Genomic DNA, 20382 nt, shown 5'->3' on the forward strand with positions numbered 1-20382 from the left:
GGAAAAAATGTTATCACTCTATGTCTCCTAGACTTGAAATTGCAGATAATGCTCTGAGGAGCGGGGAGGCAGGGGTTCTTTCCATACATGGCAAATGAGAACAAGATGAGAGCAGCCAGCCCAGGGCATCTACCCCTACCCTCCGACTCAGTACCTTCCCTTCTAGGTGTCTATCTCCAGGGGATCGTCGGAGAATTTTTATTAGATTATGTCACACACGTGCACACGCACACCATATAACTATATATCATATACCATATATGGTATAGCACTATAGGTGAGCTTGGGTCTGCTAAGAAACAGACGCAAGATAAACATACTAAGATACCGTTAGCTATTATTAGAGGAACCACCTGTGAGTATAACTCGGGACGGATGGAAACCTCAGGCCACAGTGGAAGAGAGCCGGAGAGAAGACTGGAGGATGTATGCTTAGGAAGGTTGTTAGCATCTGCCAGGGGGACCTCAGATAGAGTTAACTGAGACGAACCCGCTGTCCTAGATGGGGCTTATCTCTGTGTCAGTACTATGACAATTCATTTCATTGTCACCTTGACTGGGCCAAGACAGATAAAAGAGGAGAGAAAGAAAGCCATTTGAGGGTAGAAATTCTATTTCACCGCTTTCATTCCACCATGAAGATGCTACTTTGTAGGGCTGACTCAGTGGTTATATGCATGTATAGCTCTTACAGAGGAACTGAGTTCAATTCCCAGTACTTACAGGAGGCAACTCACTACTCCCTGTAACTCCAACTCTAGGGAGAGCCACTACCTCTGGCCTCCATGGTTGCTTGCATTCACATGTACATTCCCATACACACACATACACACTCACACATGCAGACACACACATGACTAAAAATAAATCTTAAAAAAATAATAAAAGCTCATCTGCCACACAGGACCTGCCTCTGTGATGTCCTGCCTCACAGCCAGCCAGGTAAACACATGCCGCAACCTCTGAAATGGTGGGCCCTTGGAAACCATGGGTCTACTGTCTGTCTCGATAGATGTATTTCTGGATCATCCAGGTATGTGGAATCCTGTAATCTGTGGTTCTTTGTGACTGGCTTCCCTCACATAGCGTAAGGTTTGCAGGCACCATCTATGCTGTGGCCTGCGTCAGCACTTCACTCTTCCTTAGCACTAAGCCTCCATTCCTGTGGATGTACCACTCCTCATCTTTCAGTTCTTCAGTGGGTTGATATCCTGATTGTTTTCGTGTCTGGTGATTATGACTAACGCTGCATGGCATTTGTGTGCCAGCTTCGGCGTAGTGATATACTTTTCCATTGAGCATATTCCCAGCAGTGCAATGCTGGCTGCAGGCTAACTCTACATTCAGTTTTGTGGAGAACCGATAGGTTGTTTTTGAAAGCAACCTACACGTTTTCACACTCACACCAACAACATAGAAGGGCTCCAGTTTTTCCACACCCTTGCCAATATCTGTTCTCTTTCATTATGGTTCTCTCTCTAGTGCCTGCTCTTGGCTCCAAGTTCCTCCGAGGCTTCTCTAAGATGTCTTTTACTCCCTTGTCTTCTGACAGGGCTCTTCATCCACCAGGAAGGGACTGGAGATAGCAGGGTGCTTGGAACCCCACTCTTAAAGGGATAGGGAAATGTGACCGAGTTACTTTAGACTTTGTGACAGTTGAGTCTGTATGTTAACTTGACTGCCATTGTGGAACCTTCCTTTACACCGTGTGAAGACATGTCACTGTGGTTGGTTCAATAGAAAGCTAAATAGCTAATAACTAGGCAGAATTTTCAGAGCAGAGAGAATGCTGGCGAGAAGAAGGTAGAGTTGCCGGCCAGATGCAGAGGAAGCATGACATATAGGAGGTGAGGTAGAAAGCCATGAGCCACGTGCCAGCACATAGTTTAATAGAAATGGGTTATTTTATAAGAGCTAGTTAGAAACAAGCCTAAGCTATTGGCCAAGCTTTCATAATTAATAATATTAATACGGAGCTGACGATCCCAATGAATAGTTCAGTTACAGACAAGGTTAGGAGATAGCAGAGAAGACATTACTTCTGGGTGTGTCCGTGAAGATGCTTCTGGAAGAGACTGGCATTTGAATGAGCAAACTGACTAGCATTGGTAGGCATCATTGAGTAGTTGAGGATCTTAACAACAGGAAGGCAGAAGAAACATGAAGTGCTGCTTCTTAGGCTGGGACATCGAGTTTCTTCTGCCCTCAGACACTGGAGTGCCTAGTCGTCCATCTGCAGATAAGGAGCCATTCACACCTCTGACTTCCTTGGAACTTCACCATTCAGAAAGCAAGTCTTAAGACATTTTGGCCTGCCCAGGAGCATAAATTAATTTCTATAGTAAGTCTGTCTATCTGTCTATCACCTATCTGTCTATCTATTTATCTATCTATCTATCTATCTATCTATCTATCTATCTATCATCTGTCTATCTATGATCTATCTATCTATCTATCTATCTATCTATCATCTGTCTATCTATCATCTATCTATCTATCATCTATCTATCTATCTATCTATCATCTATCTATGCATCTATGTATCTATCTATCATCTGTCTATCTATCTATCTATCATCTGTCTATCTATCTATATTTATTATCTATATATCTATCTATCATCTATCTATCTATGTATCTATCTATCTATCATCTGTCTATCATGTTCTATTTTTCTGGAGAATGCAGTTCTTTCCTTTATCTTCTATACAGTTATACAGTGGCTGGGAAGAAAAGCCGAGGAGCCGAGGTGTTACTGACCTGGGGGCAGAAGCCATTCTGGAATTCTAGCCTGAAAGTGGCACAGATGACAGCAGCCTTGGGTGATTAACCATTTACAGGAAGATCTTCATTTCTCTAAGTCATTTTAGTTCACAGCTGCGGAGTGGGGGAGAAGCAGCTGTGGGTGTGGGAATCATAAATCAGGATTTTTACAGACAGCAGCCTACACTTGATAATGCTAATTGTTTTTCTTATCAGTGATTTCTCTTTTATGACTGGCTTACTTAGAAACAACTGTTGGCAATTGAATCATTTCTACTTGTTCCAGGATGATGAGTCCCAGTTCAGGGTGAAACAGATCTCAGGATTGTCATGGCTAAAGCAGCAATGTTGCCAAGCACACAGAGGAAAATCAGAAAGCCTTGGATTGTGTTTCTGTTTAACCTTCTGTTCTGAGACTGGGATCATGTTTGAGCCTTGATTAATTGACCTGTTCTTGCATTTCTCAAATGCATTTGAATTTTGCCTCAAGAAAGCAGGATGGACCCCATGTCCCATTTCCTGAGCCAGGGTTAGCAATTTCTTTAAAAATGAAAAACAAAAAGGAAAGAAAAGAAAAAGAAAAAACACTGTTGGGGCCAGGTGTGGTGGCATATGCCTTTAATTTCAACATTTGGGAATCAGAGGCAGGCAGATCTCTGTAAGTTCAAGGCCAGCCTTGTCTACACAGTAAATTATAAGCCAGCTAGAGTTATGTAGTAAGACCAGAACAAAACAAACAAACAAGTAAACAAACAAAAACACTCTTAGGGCTCAGGAGATGGGCGGGTAAAGTGCTTCCTACATATGCATTAGGATCCAAGCTCTTACATTTTAAAGAGTTGGTCATAGTAGCCTACACAACAATCCCAGTACTGGGAGTAGGAGGCAGGAGGATCCTGAAGGCTAGCAGGCCGACCAGTCTAGCCAGTCAGTGAGTCCCAGTTTAATGAGAGACACTGTTTCCGAAAACAAGGTGAAGAATAGTAGATGGAGACACCCAACACCCACCCCCGCCTCCACACATCCATGAACAAATGTGTGTCTCCTATGCACAAATGCACAACACACACACACCCGCGTGCACACACACATACCATATCATAGTCATACCAGGAGTAATTCTTTACAATTATCCAGTGTTTCTTAGCTAGGGTAGCTGGCATCTCCAACTAACCATCACGAAGTCCAAGCACCTATGGTGGCCTTGCTCCAGAAAACACCATTCTCTTGACAGCCCACCCATCTCGTGAAACCAACATTCATTTCTTCCAGGTTGGCACCCAGTAACCCAATTATATTCCAGAGGCCCGACCTAGTTTTGCCTCTTTGCTGCTGACCAAAAGCAAATTGGGGGAGGAACAAGTTTATTTGGCTCCCATGTCCTGATTACAGCAGGCACTGAGGGAAGTCGGGGCGGGAACTCCAACAGGAGCAGAGGAAGGAACCCCAGGCTTGCTCTCCATGGGTTACTCAGCTGCTTACCTTTTAAAAATAGTAGTATTTTTATTTATTCTTTGAGAATTTCAAGCAATATATTTGGTCGCATCCATTACCATTCTTAAATACCACCCAGATCATCCCCTACCTCTCTACTAATTCAAATTTAAAAACCAAATCAAAGCAGAATCCTGTTTTTGTTGGATAACTACTCCTGGGTCTGGGCCCGCCTTAGTGTATGATTGACATATGAAGTATCAAACTATTGAAGAAAACTAGCTCTTCCTCACCCATTAGCAAACAAATGCCAGTAGCGCCTTGGACAGAGATGGGACTTCATGTCCACTTTCCCTCATCCGTGTCGGAATTCTGTCTGGCTTGCATATGAAACCCTCAGATAAACGTTCAGGCTCTCCTAGTCCCCGTGAGTTCCTATGTGCATCTGCCCTGTTGTGTCTGAAAAGCACTGTCTCCTCACAGGCATCTCCCACCTTTGACTTTTAGATTTTTTTCTGACCTCTCTTCCCCATAGATTCCTGAGCCTTGATGAGTGGGGTGTAATGTAGACATCCCATTTACAAATGAGCATTCCAAGGTCCCTTACTCTCCACATCGTCCAGCTGTGGATTTCTGTGTTAATTGCCATCTACTTCAAGAAGAAGCTTCTCTGATGATGGCTGAACAAGGCACTGTTCTATGGGTAGAGTAATATGTCATTAGTAGTCATTTTATTGCTATGGCCACTTAGCATAATAATAGTGGTAAATTCTCCTTAGGGTCCACGACCTAGCTAAGCCCCAAGTTCTTGGCCTCATTGACATTGCCAGGTATAGGTTTCATCTCATGGAGCAGGTCTTAAATTCAATCAGAATGCGGTTGATTACTATCAGAATGTTTATATTACTATTATACCAGGGGAATTATCTTACCAGATAGGTCACTATTACAGCTCACAGGATTCATAGCAGGGTGAGATTGCTAACTGCCTTTCTTCTCCAGTGGTGTACATAATACCTTACAGCATTATGAATGTTGGCCAGTAGAGATGAAGCTTTCAGTTGAGTACCGGCTAGATATCTCCATGTTCTATGACATAAGTATGTAGTATCTTCAGCAATAGGGTCATACTGTAAGGTTCTGGAGGGTAACCTATAACATTTCTAATAGTCTTTAAATGTTTAGTAGGTATGTATCTATAGGTTCCATTGGCTTAAAAAAGAGATAACTCATTCCTGGTACCCAAACTTATTTTTATAATGTACATGCTTAATGATTCATAATTTCTCCAATTTTATTTATCTATAACACGGAGAAAATAACACAAAGTAGTGGATAATAAAGTACTGTGCAATAAATGGACAAGTCAATATTTACCAATAAAATGAAATATTATACTCATGTATTGTTATTTGTTTGAATTAAATAAAGAAAAAAGGAGAAAAATACTATTTAAAAGGTGTATTGTAATGAGTCTCTCTCTGTCCCGCCAGCTCCCAAATAATGACAGAGACTTTTTACTCATTATGAAAACTTGTCCTTAGCTTAGGCTTGTTTTTAACTAGATCTTATAGCTTAAATCAACCCATTTTTACTTGCTGCTGCCATGTGGCTCATGACTGTTACCTCTCCCCCTGCATGTTCTGCATCTCCTGGAGTCTCCTGTGGGCCTAGATTCCTCCTCCTCCTCCTCTCCCTCATCTCTTTCTCTCTCTCTATCTCTCTCTCCCTCTCTCTCTCTCTCTCTTTCTCTCTCTCTCTCTCACTCTCTCTCCACAGAAACCCCACCTATACCTTTGATGTGGTTTTTGGCTGTTCAGCTTTTTACTACACCAATCACAGTAATACATCTTCACACAGTGGACAACTATTCCACAATATATCTTCTGATATTACAGAAATATTTCACTGTAATACTTTGAAAAGAAGTTAAACTTTAAAAAAAAAAAAAGCGGTAGTGAAACAAGAAAGGAGTGTGTGTGCAGCTTCCCCGAAAGCCTAGCGGGCACCTCTCCTTCAGTACTGGGCGGTTCTCTAGTTGAATACCAGATGAAGGAGTTGGCTTGAATTTATAGACCATGTGGTACCAAAAAGAAAAAAAATAGTGTTTCTTTAAACACCAGAGTCATACTCAAGGCGGCAAGATGTTCTCACGATGGAAAGCCACCCAGCGCTGGGGAAGGTTCCCCTCTTCCATCCGAAGCGAACCCTGCAGTGCAGGAAAGCAGAGTCACGGCTACTTTCTTCCAGCTCATTTATCCAGATGTTCTAGTGACTAACGATGCAGGACCCTTTTGCTTCTCCTGCACAAGCCTGGTTCCCTGAGATGCATGGGTCCAATTCCTTTTTGCTTTAGCTTGCCCTTCTGCTTCTTCATTTTTCTTTCTTTCTCTCCGCTTCTCACTTCCCCACTCTCCTCTCTTCCTGTCCCTTCCTTTTGAGACAACATTTTGCATGTAGCAAAGTCTAGCCTGGAATTTGCTATGTGTAGTCCAGGCTGACCTTTAACTAACAATCCTCCTGCCTCAGTCTATCAAGTGCTAGGATTATATAAACTATCACGCCCAACAAGTGCTATTTTGTGCATTCAATCTCTCTCTCTCTCTCTCTCTCTCTCTCTCTCTCTCTCTCTCTCTCTGTGTGTGTGTGTGTGTGTGTGTGTGTATGTGTGTGAAGATCGATCACATGACAACCTCCAGTGTCAGCCTTTGCCTTCTGCTTGTTTTGAGGGAGAATCCATTGTGGTTTCTCTGTAGTATGCACAAGGCTAACTGGTCATGGGCTTCAGTAGTTTCTGAGTGCTCTTTACTTCTCTGCCTCCCACCTTGCTGTAGAAATGGGGTTACAGGGCCTGGGTTCACATATGTGCGGGGGGTTCAAACTCGGGTGTTCACACTTTTATGGCCAAGGCTTTTATCCATGGAATAATCTCTGGTGTGAAATTTTCTTAAATTACACCTTGAGCATTTTCAAAAATCTGTCTGGCTTCCGCTCCCATGCGTTACAACAGACAACTGCAAAAATGACTGTCAGTGCTTTGTGTTGAGACTTCATCCTATTTGGTTAAGCTTAGAGAAGTACTATTTTTATATAGTGCCTAATGAAGACATAAATACAAACAACATTCTTTTAAAACATGTGTTGAAATAAAGGATACCTAGATAACTTTTAAACCATTGTCCATACATGCTCAGTCTTCCTGCCTTGTGTATATATTTTAAAGGTTAGACTTCAGGGATGGAGTGCCATGGTTCTTGGTGGGATTTTTCTGGTATTGAACACAAGATTTTCTGTGTAGTGAAGGGAGTGGATAGGGTCCTTCTTTTCACTTAATGACCTTCTTGCTCGATCATTGGCCTTGAAAGAAGATCTCAGAGAGCAAAGAGAAGAAGCCAACCTTCATGGCAAACACCAAACACGGCACACATTTAAACATTTCCAATTCATTCAAACTCATATTTAGGCTATGATTTTGAGAAGAAACAGAGATTTTCAGAGACTTCATATTTCTATGAAAACTGGATAAAAGTCATGGATGGAACAAGCTTAAGTATCTATTCTTGTAATATTTTTCTATTTCACACTAAAAATAAAATGATACAGCGTCCTGTGCTGATTTATTTTTAGCAGCATACACCTTTCATTGTCATCAAATACAAGAGAAAACTTCAATGTATTCAAAATTTGTGTGAAACTTCTCAGTTTTTACTCACATTCTCTGTTCTTTCCAGAGCAAACATCATAGTTTCATGCACACATGTTCATATTCCCTTATAGTTTATAATAACAAAATATCATACACTGGGTAGCCTAAACAAACTGAAGTTTAGAAGACCATAATCAGGGCATGGCAGGGTCAGTTCTGATACAAATCCTGCTCATGGCTGGTTGCCTTTTTATTCTGTCCTAATACGGCCTTTCCTTGCCATAGGCACACAGAGGGAAAAAGGAATAGAAATTCTCTCTCATTTGTGTGTGTGTGTGGTAGGGCGTGTGAGCGTGTGTGCACTCCATTGCGGTGCCCAAGGAGATCAAGAGAGGGCTGGCTTCCCTTGGAAGCAGAGTTATAGGCAGTTGTGAGCCACCAGATACAGATGCTGGGAACTGAACCGTGTCCCTCTGCAAGATCAGCGCATGCTCTTAACCACTAGGCTATCTCTCCAGTCCTCCATTTTTAGAGGTTCCATTTCCAAATCGAGTTGTTACGTATCAATAAGTTATGTCCTGAGAAATGTGTCATTTGATGACTTTGGTTTTGTGCAAACGTCAGAGAGTGTTACACAAATCACACAAATCTACTGTCACAACTTACTGCACACCTAAGCTAGCTAATGTGTATACCACTGTATGTGCCATCTGTTGTTGATCAAACTGTTACATGACACATGACTGTAAGCCACAACAAGGAATTATGACTTCACCATGTGAATTTGGGGACAATATAACATTCAATCTCTAACACCTGTTTCTTTTTTTTCTAACACCTGTTTCTAAAACAAAATATTATGCTTTTTATTAAATCATTGCAATACAAGAAGCATCATTTAAGCTATATATTATATTATACTAACTATATTATATAAAACTAATAATGAAGTACTTGGTTCATGTGCTCAACCTTTTTGATTTTACCTTCAATTTTCCTCATGTTTTTATAACTCATTATAAAGTGAAAAAAAATTCTATTAGATTTTGCATCTTCTTAATCTTGAGTTTCCCAGTTTTAGTAGTCTATCTTGTACTGCCCTTTATAATTTGCTTCTTGGTGATTTAAAATATGTCTCAGCTTTTCTCAGCCCTCATCAGACAAGCTTCTCCTTGCAATGGATGACAATTAACACAGAAATTCTCCACTGGTCCATGAGCAGAGGGTAAGACTGTTGAGTGACAGAGCTTTCCCTGGGGGAGAACGACACAACACAAATGACTTCTCGCACCAGATAGGGAGCCCACGACAGATCAAAGTATGGATACCGCTGACGTTCACCTAGGTGAGCCAATGAGTCTTACTGGGGTTACTTGCAGGAGTACGGGTGAGGGGTTATGGGATTACTTACAGGAACAGAAATGACTCAAAGCCAGCAGCATCACCAAGGCCACCCCAGCACGGCTGCCAGCTTGCAAACGCTGGGAGACCTGGAACCCACTGCACAGCCTGCAGGCAGCTCACCAGCCTGGGGACTGTCCTTTCCAAGTGACTCCCTTGGTTTAAACTCTAACAAACAGCTCAGCTGGTTTCTGTTTCTCCGTGATGTTGGTCTGGCCTTAGGTATTGTTTTTTGCAGTTTGGCTTGCCTTAGAGGGACTCCTGACTTTTGTTGTTTACTCTGGCAGGGAGAGACCTAGTGAATTTGCTCTGTTTCAGGAACTTTCTGGAGCTATTTTGAGTTGTTTACTGTCCTGTTTAGCTTCCCTATAGGGTTGAATGTTCCAGTCTCGGAAGAAATTGTTGTGCAGCAAAGACACTCAAAGTGTCAGCCCTAAATAACACACCCCTCCCCTCAAGCTCAGGAACTTCAAGAAGGAAGGAGGTAGGTGATTTCAAAGAAACAGTTCTTCCAGATATAACAAGGCAGATGCGCATAAGAACTTCTGGCAATTGTGACAGCTGCACAGGCCTGCACAAGCTCGGGGGGGGGATGGAAGACAAGCATGGATGAGGGAAGGTGGACAGGAAATTCCCCCCCCCCCGCATCCCACCCCCACCCCACCCCCCCTACCCCACCCCACCCCGCTATAGAGGGGGAAGGTGGACAGGAAATCCCAGCCCGCCAGCATAGAGGAAGAAGGTGGACAGGAAATCCCACCGCCTCCCAGCATAGAGGGGGGTGGTGGACAGGAAATCCCACCCCACCCCCCAGCATAGATGAGGGAAGGTGGACAGGAAATCCCACCCTCCCACATACACAGCATAGAGGGTGAAGATGGACAGGAAATCCCACCTACCCCCAACATAGAGGGTGAAGAAAGACAGAAAATCTCACTTCCCCACCCCCCACCATAGACTGGGGAAGGTGGACAGGAAATCCCTCCCCACCACACAGCATAGAGTGGGGGAGATGGACAGAAAATCCCACCCTTCCCCCCACGCAGCATAGACCGGGGAAGGTGGACAGGAAATCCCTCCCCACCACACAGCATAGACTGGGGAAGGTGGACAGGAAATCCCATCCCAGCTGAAAGGACATTTGACAGGTGCTAGGAAGAAGGGAGTCACAACACACCCACTGTGACTGGTTAGGGAAGAGAGACAGAGACACAGAGATTGAGAGGGGGAGAGAGGAAAATGAAATTATCAGAGAATTAATAAAACTATTGTTAATAAATAGAATATGCTTTAAAGGAATCAACATGCTCATTAGAATTGAAGCATGAAATGAGCCTTTTTCTGCAGTAATCCAGTTGTGGCTTGGCAGTTAGGCTGGGCAAAGGGTCTAGCAGTGTGAAGGGCATTTCCCACAAGCTGAAGGGGTTTCATCTGCAGCCCTGAGAACTTGACAGAGTATATTTGAAGTGTGTGATGAGGTACAAGCGTTTTCCTTACAAATACTGCACTGGCGTGGGAATATGAAATTAAGATCACTTCCATTTTGCCTCTTTTCTGAGACTATTGAGGTATATGGAAGTCTCGAAGCAGAGGTAAGTCATGTGGTTAATAATTATTGCATTAATATAGGCAGTCTTTTGTCGGTAATAGTGATATTGAAGTTATTATAAAAGACTAAAGAACTGAATAATCATTTTGAAAGCCAGTCTCTAATTCTTTATCTTCAACAAAATTTCAGTTTGTAGATCATTTTAAAAATACAGTTTTTTGAGTATTATGTGTTGCACACACCTGTGTGTGTAGTTATTATATATGCCCATGTGCGCGGCTGTGGAAGCCAGAGGAGATGGTTGGGTGCGTTCTATGGCTTCACACTCTTTCCCTTTAAGGCAGGTCTCCCACTGATCTGGAAGCTCATTGTTTTGGATAGGTTGTCTGGTTGGTGAGCTGCCAGGATCCACCTGTCTCCAGCCTCTGTTCTTGGGGTTACAGGCATATGTCACCCCACTTGAATTTATGAGTGTGCTGGGGATTTGCCACCAGACCCTTGAGTTTGCGCAATCAACTCTCATATGTACCGAGCCATCTCCCCGGCCTCCAACTAATATTTGAGAGAGAATCACAGCTTGACAAATTACAAAGAATTTCAATAAGTGAGGACTGAAACAATCTCAAAGAGATTGGGTGATAGTGGCACATGCCTTTAATCCTAGCACTTCAGGGGCAGAGGAAGGTGGCTCTCTGAGTTTGAGGCCATCCTGGTGTATAGAGAGAAAGTTCCAGGATAGTCAGGGCTACACAGAGAAACTCTGTCTTGAAAAGAACAAAAATAAATAAATCATTCAAAGACTTTAAATGATGATGTAATGATAAAATCCATTTCTAGCTATGCATTTTGTAAATATGATTTTTCAACGGTTATATCTGTATAAAGACTAAGAATACAGTTGACATAAAGCTTACATTCCAGTATTAAGCATTATTCATTAACAGAGACATGAATTAATGTTTAAATAAGTTATTCTATTGAGAGATTGATTCCAATGTAATTTTTGTTCAATAAGATTTAATGAAAATAATACATATATATTGTTTTGATCAATGGTAGATTGATAATAATTAAATTGATAACACAATCTGGAGGAAATTAATCTTGACTGTCAACTTAGAGGGATATTTTTGCTGCAAAGAAAGTAATATATCACAGAAAGATTTCTACACATAAATCATAGTGTACTTGTTTAGAATAGAATGGGAATGTGTGTTCTAAGAAAAAGAGATTTGGGTAAAATTTCCTCTTGTGAAAGAAGAGACAGTTTTACTTTAGCATTTTTAAAATTAAGTTTTAGGTTAGCATAGAAATGGGTTTTATTCATTATTTTGAGTGAGGTAACCCAGACACAGAAAGACAGTTATCACATGTACTCACTCATAGCTAGATTTTAAACATAAAGCAAAGAAAGCCAGCCTACAAACCACAGTCCCAGAGAACTTAGACAACAATGTGGACACTAAGAGAGAATTACATAGATCTAATCTACATGGGAAGTAGAAAGTAGAAAAAGACAAGATCTCCTGAGTAAATTGGGAGCATGGGGACCTTGGAGAAGGGCTGAAGGGGGGAGGGGAGAGGCAGGGAGGGGAGCAAAGAAAAATGTAGAACTCAATTAATATCAATAAAAAATACACTAAAAATGTGTTTTATTATGCCATGTTTTTTAGATATGTGTCATTATACTTTATTTTCATTCATTCACACTCCTACCACCTTTACCAGGACCCCTTTGCCCCCTGGTCACCTTCCTTCTCCCAAACAACCCTTCTCATAGCCCCCCTCATAGCCCCCCTCATAGCCCTCCTTATAACCCCTCCTTTTCTTATCACATGTAGCCCCTTACCTTTTCTCTCCACTACCCAAAATGTTTTCCTCTGTAATGACTCTATTTCCACTTTCATAACCTACACATACACATATGCTTTATTTTTTAAATGGTGAAATATCAACTTCATATTGTATTTAAGGATCTATTATATACATTTTTAAGTGTTATATAATGGCTTTAGTTTCTTGGCCATTATTACAAGATGCGGGAGTGTATATCCTTTGCGGTTATTTAAACAGGCAACAAAAATAAAACATCAGGGTTGGAGACATGGCTCAGCAGTGAAGACTATTTGTTGCTCTTGCAGAGGACCTGGGTTCAGTTCCCAGTATCCACCCACATAGGATGCCAGACAACTGCCTGTGACTACGGTTCCTGGGAATTCAACATTCTCTTTGTTCTCTATGGACACCTGCAAACACATGATACACAGACAGACAAGCAAGTGCACATGTGTATGCATGCACAGAAACACACATACAAAAAATTTTAAATGCTGATATAACTTGAATTTGTGAGGGAAAGCAGTTATTGAAACTATTTTGAGGGCTGGAGGGGTGAGAGATGGCTCGGCTGTGAAGAGCAGCTGTTGCTATGGCAGGGGTCCTCTGTTCAGTCCCAGCACCACACTGTACCTCACAACCATCCAGAACTCCAGACAGGGGATCTGATTCCCCTTTCTGCATGTAAGTGATGCACAAAAAGGCAAGGAGGCAAAACACACAGACAATGAAATAAATAAATACAAGAATATATATTTTGAGGATGTAATGTAAATAAATGTAAAATCACTGAGGTGGAAGATGGAATTCGGCCACTAACAAGGATATGTTAGCTTAAAGAATTCATCTCAGTTTGTCGGCCTTGACTCTTGGAGACACGTTCCTGTCCATGGACCAGCCAGCCCTCTTCTTACACAGGAACTAAGAAGACCAGTTTAATCAGTGTGTGAAGTCTTTTCTCACTGTGTAAATCATTTCCTTTTTTCTCAGCAATCCTTATTAGGCAAAACTTACCATAATCAATTCACCTCCTCAGTAGGACAGTAGCCACTCTTCCCAACGAAAGGTATTCAGGCTAATTCTTGAAACTGTGTTAAACTTAAAATCTTATTTAATTCAATATCATAGTGTAGACATAGATACAATTAGAAAAAAAAGTATTTTAACTTGGTGCTGGTCTGAATTATCATTGCAATTTTATACGAAGCCTTACAGAGAGGTTAATTTGGAGCTGGGGATTGTCCTGGGGCAGAACACAGGGCATTGTGTATGCTAGGCAAACTCTCTACCACTAAGATAGACCCCTAGCAAGAGGTCATTTTCAGTGAATGCTCTAGGCCAGAATTTGTAAATTGGAAGCTCATGGGATGCTATGATGTACTTACCTATGCTCTTTGTTTGGTTAGTTTTGAGGCTGGGTTTTGCCACGATGTTTGGTCTTTGAACTCATGAGTTCAAGTGATCTTTCTGCCTCGGCTTCCCAAGTAGCTGAGACCACAGGTGTCTACCACCACGCCTAGGTTTTTTGTGTTTTCCTTACTCAACAACCGTAAAGAACAAAACAAGCTAGAGAAACCCAAGCAACTTCACATAATTCTGCTTCTCAGCTGCTCCTGGCAAACTGAGAACTGTGCATTTGTACAGAAGCCCGTGCTCCGCTTTTCCACAGGTCAGGAGCAAGTCTGCTGAAGTGTAGTGTTGTCCTGTTAGGCAGTACGTGCTGTACCTGCATTTGCGTCTCTCTGGGTTGTGTCTACACTAGCCTCCCTCACTCCTTCCTGGGTTCTGATTAATTATGATGGGCATTTTAAATGAAGGCATCAAGTTCGGATAGCTCATTATTTCCCCTTGGGTTAGAGGAAGTCTGTAGATAGCTGAATATTGATATTGCCTTATTGTAATGCGATTACAAACCACTTTCGGTGTAGTTTCAAGATGGAAACTCCACGAAACAGGTCATAAAATTGGGTAGTGCTTCGGAGCCCTGGCAAAGGAAGGGGTCTTTCCTTATATTTCTGATACTGCCCAGCACAGGCAAGGAAGGATTTAAAGTATGCTGAATGTCATTGTGCTGGTGAAGAATCTGTGTGTAGCTTTTTCAAAGATGACAAAGGTCAAAGAACCTGTTGTGTTTACTTTTGTTGGTGTTGTCTGGCTGTCACACTTTATGTTATAACTGTTATGTTCTAGGCTGTCCTTCATTAATGTGAGATTCCCCTCTGCATGTTGTGAATATATTTTATTGCCATTGGTTAATAAAGAAGCTGATTTTTGCCAATGACGTAACAGAGTCAAGCCAGGTGGGGAATCCGAACAGAGAAAGAATAGGTAGAGTCAGAAAGACATCATGTAGCCACTGAAGGAGACAGAGGCTGAAACTGTATCCAGTAAGCCACAGCCTTGTGGTGATACACAGAATAATAGAAATGGGTTAATCTAAGATATAAGAGCTAGCTAGAAATAGGCTTAAGCTATTGGCCAAACAGTATTATAATTAATATAGTTTCTGTGTGATTATTTCGGGTCTGGGTGGCCAGGAAAGAATGGACAGCCTCTGCCTACAGAATGGTGCCAATTTGGGTTGATGCCTGCCACCCGCTTTGGGTCCGGGTACTTGTGTGCCCACTCAGGGTTGAAAGGAAAGTAGCTGAGAGCATGCCCGTGGCTCTGTGACTCCCCCCCTCCTGCCTGGGAAGGCTGTAGGATTGTGTCTTCTGGGCATGCACAGGCAGAAGAGCATCACAGATTCTCACCACCACACACAGAGATATTTCTAGGCTGTGCAGTGTGCTGCATGGAAGATTTGGCTTTTATTCAGATAAAAAGGGTTTATATGCTGCACAGTGCTACCCAGAGTTGAGTGATGAGAACGACTCCCACCCAGCAGCTCCAGAGTGGGTGGTGAACTACCTCCACCATATTGAAAGCCTAGTAGAGGCAGAGCCAGCGTCCAGGGCTGCTGCAACTAAGCTGCTTACCATTTTAAAAGTGCTCCTGGTCAGAAAATTATTACAGATGTACGATAGAAACAGATTCAGATAAAAAAGACCTCTGAATGGGTCACAGTGTTGGATAAATGTACATGGACTTGGGAGAGAGAAGAAAAGGAATATAGATAGTTATAATATAAAAGAGTACAGACAGACATAGATCAAAGGAGCAAAGATAATAAAATAAATATTAAACTTCTATAAAAAGTAATAGAGTAAGAAAAATATGCCACATGAAGATAGAAAATACACAGAGAGTCTGGATTGTGTATATTATTGTGTTTTCTTTGAATTTTTTTGACTGTGAATGAACTAAGTACAGAGGGACATTTTATTGTACAGGCTGCTAAGCTAAACCATCATATATACTTTAAAGGTATCTTGTCTTCAAAATTTGGGTCTGAGGATATGTTGGTTTGGAAAGAAGTTCTGTTTTTGTTTCCGCAGAGGATCAGAACCTGTGGATTCTTTCCAGGCTGATGTGGTTTGATGGACCAAGACCCACCCCCAGAAGATCTCTGTAAAGCCCCAAAGTACTTCACCCAACAAAAAGCAGGAAACAGTTTGGAGAAAACAAAGCCCAAATTCCCTAAATGATTGTTTATAAATGATTGTTTTCATTTTAAGGATGTTGATTGTAATTGATTAATGGTCATAGTCAATTTCTATTAAAAATAAGTAGGATATGCTATAGAGATAAATCCTTTTCATTGGTATGGATTTCGGTTTATTCGTAAAAATTTAAGATAAATTTTGTTATAGGTATATTTCTGCTCTTGATTAAGGTATTGTGTTGGTACAGCTCATTAAAAAATATAATGTATAATTAAGAAATACAGGTTAATAGATGGTCATCTATAATAATCAAACTTAATTATGTTAGTTAGGTTTTCTAGATATACAAAGATATATAGAGATATATTTTATTTAAATAGGTATTCTTTAAATCTTTCAAAGGCATACAAAATATGGCATTTAAAATGTTTCAGAACTTAGGACTTTTCATGACAATGAGACACGTCTGCTCCTGGTAGAACCATTCTACTTCAAGAGGATGATGGGCATCGAAGAGGCTCCTTATGAAGTTTGTTATCCACTTGGGCAAGAAACTGTTCTTGTCTGAACTGCTTGATGGTATGCTGTATGAACTGGATATGCAGGACCCGCTGAAAATTGACTGCTAAAGTTACCTAAAGAATTGAGGCAGTCCTTCAGGGTTCCTGCTTCATGAAAGAGTCTGCCTGCCAAACATTCTGCAGGATACAGAAAAAAGTGACTGACAAACTGCCAATATAGGCAGAACTGTCTTTGAAATTTCCTACTTCATGGAAAAGTCTGCCAGATACTATGGGCCTGTAGGCTGAAGATGAATGTCCCAACAGTACAGAAGAACTCTGGGTGACTGTCCAGGCAGTGAGATGTCTCTATCAATTCTAGGGTTTTGGAAGTGGCTTACAATGCACTTCCTGTTAACTTAAGTAATATTATATCCTCTGGGGTCTTTGATGGAGTTAAAGAGTAGATAGTTATAATTATAGTTTTTCTTAGTTCTGATAAAAGATAAGTAGATATAAATATTATAACTGTAATTCTTGCTTGATAACTGTTTTGCTATATGTAATTTTACTATGTTAAAGTTAAAACCTTCCTTTTTATTTAGATAGAAAATGGGAGGTGGTGTAGAATTCCCTTCTGTAAGTTGTGAATATGTTTTATTGCCATTGGTTAATAAAGAATCTGTTTTCGGCCAATGACTTAACAGAGTAAAGCCAGGCGGGAAATTCAAACAAAGATGGGGGGAGAGAGAGAGAGAGAGAGAGAGAGAGAGAGAGAGAAAGAGAGTAAGAGTAGGCGGGATCAGAGAGACGCCATGTAGCCACCGAAGGAAGACAGATGCCAGAACTTTACCCACAGCCTTGTGGTGATACACAGAATAATAGAAATGGGTTAATTTAAGATGTAAGAGATAGCTAGAAATACACTTAAGCTAGTGGTTAAACAGTATTATAATTAATATAGTTTCGGTGTGATTATTTCAGGTCTGGGTGTCTAGAAATGAATGAACAGCCTCCAACTACACTTCATGATCTATGTTCTTATTCTTTTCTGTGGAGTTAGGCGTAGAAGCCCAAAATGTGAGCCTATTTCCATCTTGACCAAAGGTCAGAAAGTTGGAACTTACCTCGATTCCTTTAAGGTTATTGTCTTTCTACCTCAAACTAAGGTCCCACCTATATTCAGATCAGAGAGTTCTGTTCTCTCAAAGTTATTGTCAACAGATGTGGCTAATATCCAGACCTTGTATTTCAGGTATAGAGAAATAGATATGCTTCTACTTCAAACAAGAGTCTAAGGATCCAACTAAGTTCCAGTTCCCTTAGGGAGATAACAATGGATTCCACCCAGGGAGTGGTTTGCCTACAGAATGTTTTAGCCTAGGGTATGAACGTGACTTATTTTGTTCTAGCAAAAGAATGTTTAACTATGAATGTAACCCGCAACCTTCAACTGGTCTGTTCATTTCCTTGTATCATGTTAATGCAGTTTTATTTTTTATCTTACTCCTGCCTTTTGGGGTTAGGGATATTTTAAGCAATTGGAAATTAAACTCAAGCGATTTCAGTATTCACTGGAACGCCCTCCTGGTACCATCCTGTTTCTGTTTTATTATTTTATCCGCATCTTCGTACTCATTGCTTATTTTTTCTGATCCCCATGCCCCTACCCTGGCAAGTAGTATTTTTGTCAAGGCTGTTCCTGACATTAGTCTCCTGGTCTAGTATATTTTATTGGTTCTCATTTTTTTAAAAACATCTGTTTTCTAAATATGGCTGGAAGACTTACTACATTGTGATTCTACTTATAGGGTTACTTACTGCAATTTTAAATTTTCCTCACTCTTGCCCCATCTGTCATTGACTTTGACTGTAGTCTTTGCGGGACACAGACTTTTATGGTGATCCTTTAGTGCCTGTCTCTGTAATGGCACCTGTTGCGCAGTGACAGAATAACAGGAAAATAAATAACAATAACAAAGGCACTTATTTCAAATCACGGGAAGAAAAGGATGTTTTATCTGGACTAGCTCTTGGAAGTCTCATTAAAAAGAATGATGGGTCTATCAACATGGTAGGTTACATACTTATCTAAAAGGAATGTGTTGTGGAAGGCAGGGCTAAACGTCAGTGACTAGGAGTGGGAAGTAGTTATGCTTCTTTAAACCGCTAATTCGAGCTGCCGTTTTGCCTCCTGGTGTGTGCATGCCTTATCTTAGCTGGTCTGCCCTAAGACCCCCTGAGCACGAACCCTAGTCCCACAGGTCCCATTTCCACTCAAACAAGATGAACGAAATGACCAGGAATTATGGAAAAACTCGTCAAATTGCAGGCACAAGTGTGCATCGACTGGAAAAGAACCGCTTGCAGAAAGAAGATGGTTCATAGGACTGCAGCACAGACGATTTTAAAAAAAAAAAACAAAAGAAAACTGCAGTTCTCCTTAAGGAAGTGAGGGGTAAGCAATGTCTCTGGCATTGAAGAAGTAAACATGTTTACACACCACGGGACAGGGATCCATTTTAACGATCATAAAGTTCAGGCAAACAGAAATGCCTCCCAGCATCCTAAACCAGCTCCGGGCAGACAGTCTGACTCGTCTAAGGAGACTGGCTGAAGCTCTGCCCAAACAGTCTGCGCATGGAGGAGCACCACTAGTTCCCGGAGAGGACGGTGATGATGATGTTTCAGAGCTGGTGGAGAATTCTGACGAGGCCCCTGGGAAGGAGGCAAACTGAACGGAGGCGACGTCTGAAGAAGGCGACATTTGCAGAGGTTACAGGAGCTGCTGTTTTATGTCACGACTGCCTTTGAAAATTCTTTTGCTGGTGGATCTGATAAAATCTAGAGCGCTAATATTTTCGAGTCCAAGCGCCCTGGACACTTCAGCTCTCTTCAGTTTTTGCTCATACACAATTCATTCTTTGCGACAAATTAAGCTTGAAGAAACCTGGGGATAAAGTTTGGAAACGGGTTAATAAAACTCTTTGCCTAGTTAAAAAAAAAACCTGCTAATTCATCTAACTTTATCATTTTATGAACTTATTAAGACTACAGACAAAGCTGCCCCTGTGATGTGGAGTGTGTAAGCTGTCAAAACAGCAAAAGAGAATCTACAGAAACCCTAGTCCACTCGTGCAGAGCTCCGAGCCCATGTCATTCCCAGAATTGGCAAATAGTATCCGAGGCCACATTTATAATATGGCTTTGCCAAATTTGGTAGAATGAAACATTTCTCGTGGTGTGAAGGACTGGCAGGCTGTTGGAGACCCGGCTGTGGCAGAGCTGCTGAGGCAATGTTTAGTGGCTCTGTCCACAGGGCGTGTTCCCTGCCTCATCTCTGAAGATGGCCACTTGCATTTCACTTCAAGTCGCTTTTTTTTTTTTTTTTTTACTTTGAAAACTCTGAACGCCTCATCGAGGATGGAAGGTACAGCATGTGCCAAGCCTTTGGCTTCAAAGTTCAGCTGTTTTTAAGCTATTTGACTGAACAAAAGGTCACGAGATATCTTCCACAGTAGGGAAAGCGTAATTTTCCATGTCTTTAGGATGTTTTGAAGTTGCGGAGTGATTTTTTTTTTGTAAAGTTTCCACAAATAAATAACTTTTACCAGTGTTGTAGCCTGATTTTAAGAGTGCCTTGACAGTAGTCTTTACAGTGGCCCTTCCTTCTCCCCGCAGTCCGGTCTCGAGCCTCTTCCTCCAAGT

The 20382-nt window shown here is 41.4% G+C and overlaps 1 pseudogene; it reads left to right on the plus strand.

The window, feature by feature from the left end:
• The first annotated feature begins 18934 nt into the window (after positions 1-18934).
• LOC125406080 (transcription factor BTF3 pseudogene) lies at positions 18935-19412 on the plus strand (annotated as a pseudogene).
• The last annotated feature ends 970 nt before the right edge of the window (positions 19413-20382 follow it).

The sequence above is a fragment of the Myodes glareolus genome, chromosome 15, assembly GCF_982192425.1.
Source record: "Myodes glareolus chromosome 15, mMyoGla1.1, whole genome shotgun sequence".
Taxonomy (NCBI): Eukaryota; Metazoa; Chordata; class Mammalia; order Rodentia; family Cricetidae; genus Myodes; species Myodes glareolus.